The sequence below is a fragment of the Hemiscyllium ocellatum genome, chromosome 3 (assembly GCF_020745735.1).
Source record: "Hemiscyllium ocellatum isolate sHemOce1 chromosome 3, sHemOce1.pat.X.cur, whole genome shotgun sequence".
Taxonomy (NCBI): Eukaryota; Metazoa; Chordata; class Chondrichthyes; order Orectolobiformes; family Hemiscylliidae; genus Hemiscyllium; species Hemiscyllium ocellatum.
Window position 1 is genome coordinate 135,397,104 of NC_083403.1, and position 12,562 is coordinate 135,409,665.

Sequence of the window (12,562 nt, forward strand, 5' to 3'; positions counted from 1 at the left end):
AAACCCTTTACTTTACAAATATCATTTTGGTTTGGAAATCTGCCATCATTACCTGGTCGGGGCCTACATGTGACTCCAGATCCACAGCAATGTGGATGACTTTCAACTGCACTCCAAAATGCCTAAAAAGTCAATTTATTCAAGGACACCAAATTCAAGCCTTGCCAGTAGCAGGCACATTACAGATAAGAATAAATAAATCTATAAAAGACACGTCATTGATATAATAACAACTCACCATTTAAATCTATGACGTCCTTCACTACATAACTTCCCACATCTTTGATTGTGAGTTGTTCGCAGGACATTCTTTTCTCCAATTCTTCCTGCAGATGGTCAGTCACATTTTTGTTCTCTGTAGTTTCTCTCAGAAACTTATTTTGAACAAATAAAAACCCGACAGCCCTAGCCCATAGCCAAACACTGTTTCTTGCTAACCTAGAAATACTGCAGGATACCCTGAGCCATTAATTCTATGCTTTGTTCCACAGCATATACGGTCAGAAAGTGGGAAGGTTTGTACAATCTAAAACTTCACAGCTTCTTTTTAAGATGTATGTTATGACTGATCAGTAGCTGAAGATGCTCAAAAGGCCAAGATCTGAATTCAGACTGGCATTTGAACCTTTCTAGATTTTCCTTCAATGTTTAAAGTATTGGGTTGACATTTCCATTTGGATCCTGGCAATCTTTGAGGTTTTATTAGTTGTCAGTTCTGCTCCGAGGTATTTATACAGAGTTATATTTACTTTTCCAGGCAACGGCAAACAATCTAATGTAACATTTTTTAAAAAATATGTTTTGTTTAAAACCAACTGATCTGTAGATAATCTTTTCTTGACTTTTATACAGTCAAGAAAAGTCAATCTGATAGGATATTTTAAATAAAAAGATATGTTTTCCACTGGCTTGGACCAAGTAATCTTGACAGGATAAGATTCATATATACATTTGAGGGAATTAGGATTTATTTTAATCTCATAAGACTAAAGCTGATACTTTCCTTGAAACTGTGGATGAATTGAGGATAAAAATAATGAAATGATTAAAGCTTTTCATGCTTCAGGGTACAATGCATCAGGTGATTCATTAATTTTTAAAAATGTCAAATTACAGTTTAAACCAAATTCAGGTTTCTTCTGTTTGCTAGGAACTACTCCATTTCTGGAAACATTCTTCACAAATAACAAGATATCATGCCATTATAAATCATCTAACATACTTTGTGTCTCTGGAGTTATCAAAAAATTTAAAGTTTCCTTAATTCACAGAGAAAGATAGGAATTAAATCTTTCATGCTGGTTATATCTCTATACAGGGGAATCCTGGGAGCTATCATATTTATGTCATCAATGCTTAGAGACAATTGACAAAATTTCTCATACAGCAACACTTCTCGTATATCAAAGCTATGGGTTACCAACCACTGTGAATTGTGGTAATTTGCTGTAACCAATCAACCTTTCTAGATATTTTAATTAACCTGGTCAGATATGTTGTGACACATGTCTGGGTTAGGTGGGACTTCAACCTGAACCTTCTAGTCTGGAGGTAGGGACACTATGATAGCACCACAATAGTCTTAACCTTTCTTCGTAGATATTTTATAATTAACCCATTTGGAGATACTATTGCACAGCTTTGGAGATTGTGGGTCCCGAACCTGGGCCTCTTGACTAAGGGGTAGGGACACTACCAGCACAGTCAAGATGTTGAGTCTGAGGACTCATCTAATTATCACTGGTAAAAGATTGACCGCTGTAGCGTCTTAACAGGAAGGCTCAGTTATCTTACATAGCGTATAGTTTATGACATGACAACAGAAAGTACAATTAACATTAGCTGGTTTGGCATAATTATAACTATCACAAGTCAGGTTTATCTCGCCTGTACAGTTGAGACCTCACATAAAATTAATGGTTTCCCAATCCAAAGATAATGTGCCATCATCGAGGTGGGTGGAGATATTGCAACTTCAACATTAACTCATTCAGAATCATTGCCTTATACAACAACAATGGGAGTGATTTGCCCTCAGATATGTTTGGTGCTAAGAAAGTCAAGACAGGGTCTTAAGTTGAAAGCTGAGATGTAGCACAACACTTCCCATTGATAAAGGAATTGAAGTTCGCACTGGATATGGAAACCCAAAGATTGTTGAGATGTGAACTGCCACTTAATTTGCCAATTAGCATTCAGTAAGAAGGCTTTTTTGGTATTTTGATGGATAATGTTTTGTGAATAATGATTATTAATTCCGACGATGTGGAATTTAAATGGATTGAGGTGAGAAACATCAAGGGACATAAAACATTAGTGCGGGTTATATAGATCCCCAGATTGTTGGGAATGGCAATTGAATAATTGTAATTATGGGTGACTTTATTCTGTGTATAGATTGGGCAAATCAAATTATTAACAATATTGTAGAGCAGGAATTCCTGGAGTGTATATGAGATGGCTTTCCTCACCATTATAGTGAGGAACTAATTAGAAAACAGGCCAACTTTATATTGAGAAATTGATAATTGCGATTAATTTTGTGATGCCCCTTGGGAATGAGCAGCCATAACTGATAAGCGTCACAGAGATATATAACACAGAAACCGAACCTTCAGCCTAATTAGTCCATGCCAACCAGATATCCTAAACTAATCTGGTCCTATTTGCCAGCATTTGTCCCTCTCAACTCTTCCTATTCACGTACTCAGCCAGATACCTTTTAAATGTTATAATTGTACCAGCCTTCACCATTTCCTCTGGCAGCTCATTCCACGCAAGCACCACCCTCAGTGAAAATATTGCCCCATAGATCCCTTTTAAATCTTTCCCCTCTCACCCTAAACCTAGGCCCTCTAGTTTTGGACTTCCCAAACCCAGGGAAAACACCTTTTCTATTTACCCTCTCGATGCCCTTCACGATTTTACAAACCTCTCCAAGGTCACCCCTCAGCCTCCGATGCTCCAGGAAAAAGAGCCCAGCTTATTCAGCCTCTTCCTATAACTCAAATCCTCCAACCCTGGCAACATCCTTGCAAATCATTTTTAAACCCTTTCAAGTTTCACAACATCCTTCCTATAGGAAGGTGGCCAGAATTGTACACAATACTCCAAAGTAGCCTAACCAATGTCCTGTACAACTGCAACATGACCTCTAACTCCTATAGTAGGAGTTCCTGATGAAGGGCTCTGGCCCGAAACGTCGAATTTCCTGTTCTTTGGATGCTGCCTAACCTGCTGTGCTTTAACCAGCAACACATTTTCAGCTCTAACTCCTGTACTCAATGCTCTGACCAATAAAGAAAAGCATACCAAACGCCTTCTTCACTATCCTATCCACCTGTGACTTCGCTTTCAAGGAACTATGAGCCTGCACTCCAAGGTCTCTTTGTTCAGCAACACTTACCATTAAGTGAATAAGTCCTGCCCTGATTTGCCCTTCCAAAACGCAACACCTTGCATTTATCTAAAGTAACCTCCATCTACCACTTCTCAGCCCATTGGCCCATCTGATCAAGATCCTGTTGTACTCTGAGGTAATCTTCTTTGCTATCCATTACACCACCCTTCACCAAGATAAGAGTGTGAAGTAGTTGGTAGTACTCCGATTAGGGTCCTGAATCCAAACCAGATTCTACAATGGTATGAGGTGTGCATTGACTATAATAGATTGGCGAAATATCAGCAAATGGTTTGATTGTGGAAGGCAATGGCAAACATTCAATGGGTGAGCAATCACAACTGTTCATTCCTGTCTGGAGCAGAAGTAAAATGGGAAAGGTGGCTAAACAATGGCTTACAGGGGACAGTAGATATAATATTAGATCCACGGGAGAGGAATACAGATTGGCAAAAAAAAAGCTGACCTCAGGAGTGGGGTCAGTTTAGAATTCAGCAAAAGAGGACAAAGGGATTGAGTAAGATGGGAATATAGAGAAAAAGAGTAAGTAAGCTTGCAAGGAACATAAAAAAAACGACTGTAGAACTATAGCTCTGTGAAGAGAAAAGGATTGGCGAAGACAAATGTAGATCCTTTACGGTCAGAAACAGGGGATTTTCTAATGGGGAACAAATAAATGGCTAATCAACTAAAAACATAATTTGGCTCCGAGTTCACAAAGGAGTTCAAAATAACATAGCGTAAGTGTTGAGGAACACTTATGAGTGAGTGGGAGATACTAAAGGAAATCAGCATTACCAGAGAAAAAGTATTGGGGAAATTGATTGGATTGGAGGGCGATCAATCCCCAGGTCCTAGCAAAATAAGTTAGCCTGACAGTGACAGTGGGGAAAAATGCTAGACGGAATTATAAAATAATTAATAGCTGGATGCTTGGAATACAGTGCCTGATATCCACTTTGGCAGCAAAGTTGGGAATGCAGACAATAAACTGAATGGCTATAAATTGAGATTGGGAATGTGCAAAATGACTTGGCTGTCTTCATACACCAGTGTCTCCCCATGTTAACTTGGGCATTTGGATGGTAGCTCTGTGAATTTACTATTTTTTACACCAGTCGCAGGAGATGCAGGTGCAGCAGGCAGTAATGAAGGAAAATAGCATGTTGGTCTTTATAAAGAGAGGATTTGAGGACATGAGCAGGGATGCCCCACTGCAATTGTTTGGGCCTGATTGAGGCCACATCTGTAATATTACACCGTTTGGGTCTCCTTATCAGAGGAAGGATGGCATTGCCAAAGAAGGAGTGCAGCAAAGGCTGACCAGATGGATTCTTGGGATGGTGAGACTGATGTATGAAAAAGTTGAAATTGGTTAGAATTGTATTCATTGGAGTTTAGAAAAATAACAGAGGGATCTCACAGACACCTATCAAATTCAAATAGGACTAGACAGGGTAGATGCAGGAAGGATGTTCCCAATGGTGGTGGAGTTCAGAACCAGGAGTCACAATCCATGAATACAGGCTATATCATTTAGGATTGAGATGACAAAACGTTTCTTCATCCACAGAGAGGTGAGCCCGTGGAATTCTCCACTACAGAAAATAGTCACAATTCAGAAAAATTGTATGATTTCAAGGGGGAGTTGGATATAGACCTTGAGGCTAATGGGATCAAAAGGATATGGACTGAAAGCAGAAACAGGCTATTGGATATGGATAAGAGTCAAGAGTGTGGTGCTGGAAAAGCACTGCAGGTCAGGCAGCATCTAAGAAGCAGGAGAATCAACGTTTCAGACATAGGCCCTTCATCAGGAATGACTTGGATGATCAGCCATGGTCATCATGAATGGTGGAGCAGACTCGAAGGGTGAATGGTCTACTCCTGGTCCAATTTTGTGTATTTCTATTGGAATTAAACAAGTCGTTGCAGAGGTCTTACAATGCTATTTGAAAGTTATTAACCTTTTTTGTTCACTTGCTGTTAGGAATCCAAAAAGACTCTTGGAACACATCAGGAGGTTTTCAGGGATACAGGGGTCTCTCCAACACTATCACATTTCTTGACAGAATCTCAGAATGTTACAGCTCAGAGGAGCTATCATGTCTGGAGCTGCTATCCAACAAACACTATGCCTCAGTGTCATTCCCCTACTCATACCCATATTCTCACACATTGTTTCTGTTGAAACAATCTAATGCCCTCTCAAATCCTTCAATTGAACCGGTCTCCATCCAAATTGCAGACAATGCATTCCAGACCCAAATCGCGTGTGTGAAAAAGATTTGTCTCAATTTACATCTGCTGTGTCTGCAAATCACTTTATATATCTGTGCTCTCTTGCTTTCAAGCTTTCACCTTCTTACTACCTACTCTATCCAAGTATTCCATGATTTTGAAAACTTATAATAGTTCGCCTGCTGTGCTTTTTCTTTTCAAGATAAACAGTTCCAGCTTTCCAATCTATACTCGTTACTGAAGTTAGTAAATCTCCTCTCATTCAATGTGTTCACATCCTTCTTTTAATGTGGCACCCAGGACAGTACATAATACTCTGGCTGGGATCTAACAAATGTATCTTTTTTAACAAGTTCAGTATCATCTTCTTGTGCAACCACTCTATACCCCTATTAATACAGTCCAGGATATTGTATGCTTTATTAATTACTCTTTTCCCCAGTCCTGCCACCTTCAGTGATCTACGTACATTTACACCAAAGTCCATCTGATCCTGCATGCTCTTAAACATTGTACCCACTGTTTTATTTTGCTTGAAAACAAAAAAATGCTGGTGATCACAATGGGTCAGGAAGAATCCAGGGAGAGAAAGCAAGCTAATGTTGACTCTAGATGACTCTCGTCATCAGAGCTGACCTGTCCACATTCTTTTTACCAAAATGCAACAATTCTCTGCATTATAATGGGCTACCTCTGAGGACATAATAAAAGAGAAAGTGAATGCTGTATTCCTCAAAATTAGAGGAGTCAACAAGAGGAAGCCAATACTTGCTCATCAAGCCCAAAGCTTTGCCTTGAGGACATGAGGCCAGACATAGTAACACGCGAAGGATTGAGGAACAGACGGGCAAATTGACCCCTTCTCATCAGCAAATACAAGACATTTCTCCTCCTTTGTATCTACCCGATCAGAACCTTGAGTGTTCACTCTCAGAATCTTGCACCAACTCACTTGATCCCTGAGTCTGCCTCTAGTTTTCTGCAATATGTTTGTGTTCAACTTCATCTTCCAAGTTTGTGGATCCAACATAGACGGTTTAATAAGAATTCTAGCTAACCATGACTCGAGTACTAAATCTATAGGCATCTGTTTTAGCACCTCTAGGCAAATTCAAATTATGGAAAGTGGCTACAAGACTAAAATTGTAAGCCATACAGGTCCTCTTTTCAAACCATCACCAATGTAAGCCCCAATCAGCATTTTAAGTTTTAGTTAATGACAATAAAGGGATTGTAGCGCAATCATATTTACAGCTAGACTCGGATGTCTTTCTGGCACAGTACATAATTAGTCAGGAGCGAACATGAATATTAAATTAATTGGCCCTCTTCAAGCAACATTCCAAATGCTAAATTTAGAACAATGTTGATTAGTTTTGTAAGTATGTAAAACAAGGATCATGAACCTTAATTAACAGCACACTGTATTTTTTTAACAATGCTGCTCAAGCTGCATCCTAATGGTAAACAAATAAATCAGGGTTGCACTTCTTCACAAATACAGTGGGGACAATATTAGTTTTATTTTGAAACCATGTTAGGCTTATAGGTCTAAAGCATTTTCATAATTCACAACTACTGTATATACTTGATTGAAAGTCAAATGTTTTAGACTATTTTTAATGGTTAAATGTATGGGGTCGACGATTACATAAATACTAATTTTGAGGGGCTGAAATTCATGCTACACTCCAAAATACAGTATCATTAGCAGAAGCCCAATTAATCTCTAAATGAATAAAGAGAAACAAACACAATGAACTATGATAAGCTGAGCTGCACGTGAAGGGAAATTGTCACCTGATGCGTCTTAAATTTTTGCACCAAATTGGTGTGAATTATACATCAAAATACATAATAGCATGAAAAAAATTCATTTCCTCAACGTAACATTTATGTACAGGATAATACCTTGACTCACAAACATTAATCTGTGAAGAACTAGGGTCAACATTTACATGAGACATATGGAAAATTCCAGATTTTTTGGAATTTGACTTCCAAAAAAATCGACTTCTACATGTGACCGCCATTTACTCCATTTCCACATGGAAATATATTAATACCACAGAAAAGAAATCCTTGGAATTGGCAGCTTTTCAATAAGTTGTGGCACAAGGGATTAATTGTCAAATAATAACTTTGGTGTCCTTCTTCATGAAGCTTCACTGCACAAATATTGCAATTTAATCCCCAAACAAACCTCGACCTTCTCCATCACCACCTTCTGAGAGAAATAAAAATTACCAATACAACCTCTTTTTATGACATTCATTAGAATATTGCAGAGCATATACAATTGGAATGCACCTAACTATGCTGCTCACTATCATTTCATGAACAATCTAAACGTAACCCATATCTTGGGCTGGATTGTCCTTTGATATAGCCTACAACCTGGATATGGAGAGCAGTCCTGTGCCCTCCTCCTAGAGTTCTCATGTTCACTGGAAACCAAGATAATGAAAAATCTACAACCACAGTCTGCAGGACTCCTGGATTTCTTCCACACTTCCAGCCCTTCCATGTCCACAATTCATCAGAATGCTTAAATTCACCAACTTTAATTTTGCACCAGAGGAAATGACAGCCTCTTAATCCAAGGACACTCCTGGATGTTTCAGCTTAGGGGAACTCATTAACTATTTCTTCTTCTGTTTTTTTTGATCTTGGAAAAAGGGGATCAGCAAGGATCCATTATTGCCTGTCCAGGATGGTGTTAGCAAAAATGCTGGGTCACCTTATTAAACTTCTGTAGTCCATATGGTGTGAGTACATATACAATACAGTTAAGATGGGAGTTCTAGAATCTAGCTTAGTGGGGAACTTGCAAATTGTGTTGCTCCCATATAGCTGTTGCCTATATCCTTCTGGGTAATATGGAACATACTGTTAAAGGAGCCAAGGCAATTTGCTGAAGTGCATGTTGTTGATGTACACTGCGGTCACTGCCCATAAATAGTAAAAGTGTAAATGTTTAAATGGTAGATGGAGCGTTAATCAAATAGGCTGCTTTATTCTGAATGGGGTTGAGCTTCTTGGGCTGTTGTTTGTAGCTTACTCATTCAGGTAAGTAGCATATATTCCATCACACTCCTGACATGTACTGTATAGATGGTGGACAGGCTTTGGTGATCTGGACTTGAGTTCCTCTGACCTGCTGTGTCAGCTAAGTTCCTGGTCAATGGTGAACCACAGAATGTTGATGGTGGGAGATTGATTTGAGATTCCAATCCCATTGAATGTTGAAGGAGGAGTTCAGACACATTTGGAGATGGTCATTATCTAGCACGTGTGTAGCATAAATGTTAATTGGCAATTAGAACAGGCTAATTGGGTTGAATCTCCTCTCTAAGTTATGTTTGCAAACATAATCAGAAGCACAGAAGTTGCAAATGCCATTTTTTTCTTCCCTTTAAAGAGGGAATCCAATTTATGTAAAGTACAAGTTGAGCATCAAGATGTCACATTGGTGCAGGCTGCCTTAGCAATGTAATACTTTCTTCTGAAGTGATGGGAAAACCTTCTGGTCAGAGTGTCCTGGAATTCTATCCAACTTGTGAATATTAGGCAATATTAATAATACATCGTAATAAATCACAAAAACACAATTCTTGCAATTTATGTGGTGGAGTCTGTGTATAGAAACTGTGACTAATATGAACACGTGGAAGCTAAAGGAAAAGCTGGGTATATTAGGCACATTTTAATCATTACTAATATCACCATGGCTGCTCCTTCTTGAAACAGTCAATTGGTACAGAGCACTCTCACTACTTTTTCAAAGTCTGTTCTGGATTAAGGAGTCGATATACCCCATATGAAAAAAATTGCAAGTAGATCCTCTTTCATAGCATGACATTGGACTCCCTTGGCTCTAAATTCTGTGTGCATGATCTTACCTCCACAGCCACCTGATGAAGGAGCAGTGCACTGAAAGCTAGTGCTTCAAATAAATCTGTTGCACTATAACCTGGTGTTGTGTGATTTTTAACATAGCAATAAACTAAGCAAAATGAGGAAGGGTTTATGCCCAAAACGTCGATTCTCCTGCTCCTTGGATGCTGCCTGACCTGCTGCGCTTTTCCAGCAATACACATTTTTCAGCTCTGAGCTCCAGCATCTGCAGTCCACACTTTCTCCAAAGTGATTTTATAAAAGAGTTATCTTAAGTGTTCACATTTAAGATTTCAAACATTTACATGTTGACTTTAATATCGTATTTGGATATAACACAGGGCTCCAGGTAACCATACTGAGAGATGGAGAATGAGAGAGTGAATTGTAACGGAGATATGACCAGGAAAATCAGCTTTAGTGCAGCATTTTGATTTTGAGATGGGAGACAAGGAGACATGGTGACAAAGCGAAGTAATGCACGAATGGGGCTCTTGTGACACAGTGGTAGTGTCACTACCTCTAGGCCAGATGGTCTGGCTTCAAGTACCCACTTGGTCCAAGCATGTATCACAATATGTCTGAACAGGGTGATTAAGAAGATCTATAATGTCCCAACGAGCAAAATTGTTGTCCGGCAAATATTATGTATGGAGTTTACCTATGCACATTTAAGGAAATATCCCATTTGGAACTATGTTCACACTTCCTCCTAGCAGGTCCAAAATAAATTTAATAGTTACGTGCTCATTTTCCATGAAAGAGTGTCGACTGTAACCAAGGTAACTGTTTCCAAGCTTTCTGGAGTGTCACTTGTTAAAAACAACTTCAATTTCTAATCCTCAATTAATGTGTCAACAAAGGTGCATGAAACATAACAAATCCACCTCAGGCTGGTGGCTTGATATTCTTCCAAGTACAAACTTTGTTATCAACAATCTTCAGCACAGGCTCAATTGGGCTGAAGGGCATTTTTCTGTGCTGTGGACCTCTATGATTTGATTACAAGTTGGAACATTCTAATTTCAAACAATGTGAAAGCTATTCTCAGATATTTAATCCCTGCATTCATCCAGATAAGATTACAACATTCAGTTAAAACAAAAATACATGACGTGAGATGAGCTGGACTTCATACTGGTTAGGATATGCACAGCAAATATCTGCATGAGTTTAGGTTTATGGAAGGTAGTTAACTACATGGCTCATCAGGAGAGTGTTGGAATATTTCTGTTGTCTCTGGCCACAACTATGATTGGGGTTTCAGCAGATGACCTAAGGCAGGGCTGGAGCTGGGCAAAAGCATAGCAGTCTTTATGATGGACAGGATATGGGAAGGGGTTGGGAAGCTCATCTCAGGGCAAATAGCACTTGAACTCATTCAACTATCTGTTGTCCATACCCTAATCAACAGCAAGTCCCACTCATTCATTACTGCATGGATATTTTTAAAAATGAAGTTGTGAACATGTATGATCTGGTTGATTGCAGGGACTAATTGATGAAAAACACCCCAGCACATCTTGAGATAGTTGTCACATTGAATGAAATCAGAATTTTCCAATAATTTATTGAAGAAGGTTGGTGGACAAAAATTGTATCTAACTGGAAATCAGACCGTCAGTCTAGATTTGTTTCATTTCATATGCCCTTTGTGTTATGAAAAAGGGGAAATGCAATGTGCTTTTAGCTTGTGACCAAATTGGAAGTGAATGGCTTTTATTTTCCTTAAGTATAACCAGTGGAAATTTTAGGCCATTCTGCTCTGAATATCCAACAAGCCAAGCAGATACCAAATAAACAGTGGAAGTGTCAAGAGATGGAGATGGTAGTGAAGTAGTACTGGGTGTAGTCAGCATGAGACAGAAATCTGACCATGTCTTTGATTGAAGTCACCGATGAAAAGCATGCAGATAGGCAAGAATTAGGGTCCCAGAGATAGATCTAAGAGGTAATAATTAATAATTAATATCATTCCTGATGAAGGGCTTTTGCCCGAAACATCGATTTCGCTGCTCGTTGGATGCTGCCTGAACTGCTGTGCTCTTCCAGCACCACTGATCCAGACTCTGGTTTCCAGCATCTGCCCAGTCATTGTTTTTACCTAATAATTAATATAAGCTTACTCTGGGTTTTTCTGCAGTGAATTTGAGAAAGTACCCAATTTATCAAGATACAAATATAAAGAGAAGTAGCAATGAAGGTAAAAGACTAAGAACTTGCTGACCAGGTGGCTAATTTACTTTTCCCCTCAGACTGGAGATGCCTAAGGTTTTGAACCTTGTAAGGCTACTTATACAAAGGGAGGAATGACTTGAGTGTAATGAGCACAGCGCATTCTCTCGCCATGTCTGGATCTCTTTGACGGAGACAGTCATGAAAATGAGTATGGTGCTGGAAAAGCACAGCCGGTCAGGCAGCATCTGAGGAGCAGGAGAATCGATTATTCAGGCAAACGTTCTTCATCAGGAATACAGCATCAATGTGGACTTCACCAGTTTCCTCATTTCCCCTCCCCCTCCACCAGTTCCAACTTGCACCAAGCTACCATCACCACCCTGATCATGGGTATTGAGTCCTGGGTCCAGATGTCACTTATGCACATGGACCTCAGAGGCCAGGGCAGTCAATAAGAAAATTAGATGGAACTCTGATTAGAGTTTATGGAATAGCAGTGCAGACTTCGGGGGTTGAATGGCCTACTCCTGCTCTTAATGCATATATTTGTATCTGCTGAGGCACTTAGAATCATAGAGATGTACAGCACAGGAACAGACCCTGTGGTCCAACTCGTCCATGCTAACCAGATATCCTAACCCAATCTAGTCTCATTTGCCAGTCCTCACGATGCCTGTTCTATATTGAACGTAATAGTAGCACAAACGTCACTGTAACTCTCTACGCTTAATTCCATGGCTGCTGCTAGTGTACCATTCACCTTAGTTACGGGGCATAGCTTTAGTCCCTGTGGCCAGCTATAGACAGGCTTACTTCAAAGTAAAGGCAATCACTGGTGAATATGTT

At 39.4% G+C, this 12,562-nt stretch overlaps 1 protein-coding gene across 4 annotated transcripts in view; it reads right to left on the reverse strand.

Moving 5' to 3' along the window:
* Nucleotides 1-12,562, reverse strand: part of LOC132808061 (kelch-like protein 29) — a 231,874-nt gene that overhangs the window by 134,315 nt on the left and 84,997 nt on the right. Inside the window, exon 1 of one of the 4 annotated variants that reach the window (XM_060821994.1) lies at nucleotides 2,933-2,966. The exons of the other annotated variants lie outside the window; for them this stretch is intronic. The gene's annotated coding sequence lies outside the window, so the exon portion shown is untranslated. Of the gene's footprint in view, nucleotides 1-2,932; nucleotides 2,967-12,562 lie in introns of those variants that run through there. 4 annotated transcript variants of the gene reach the window in all.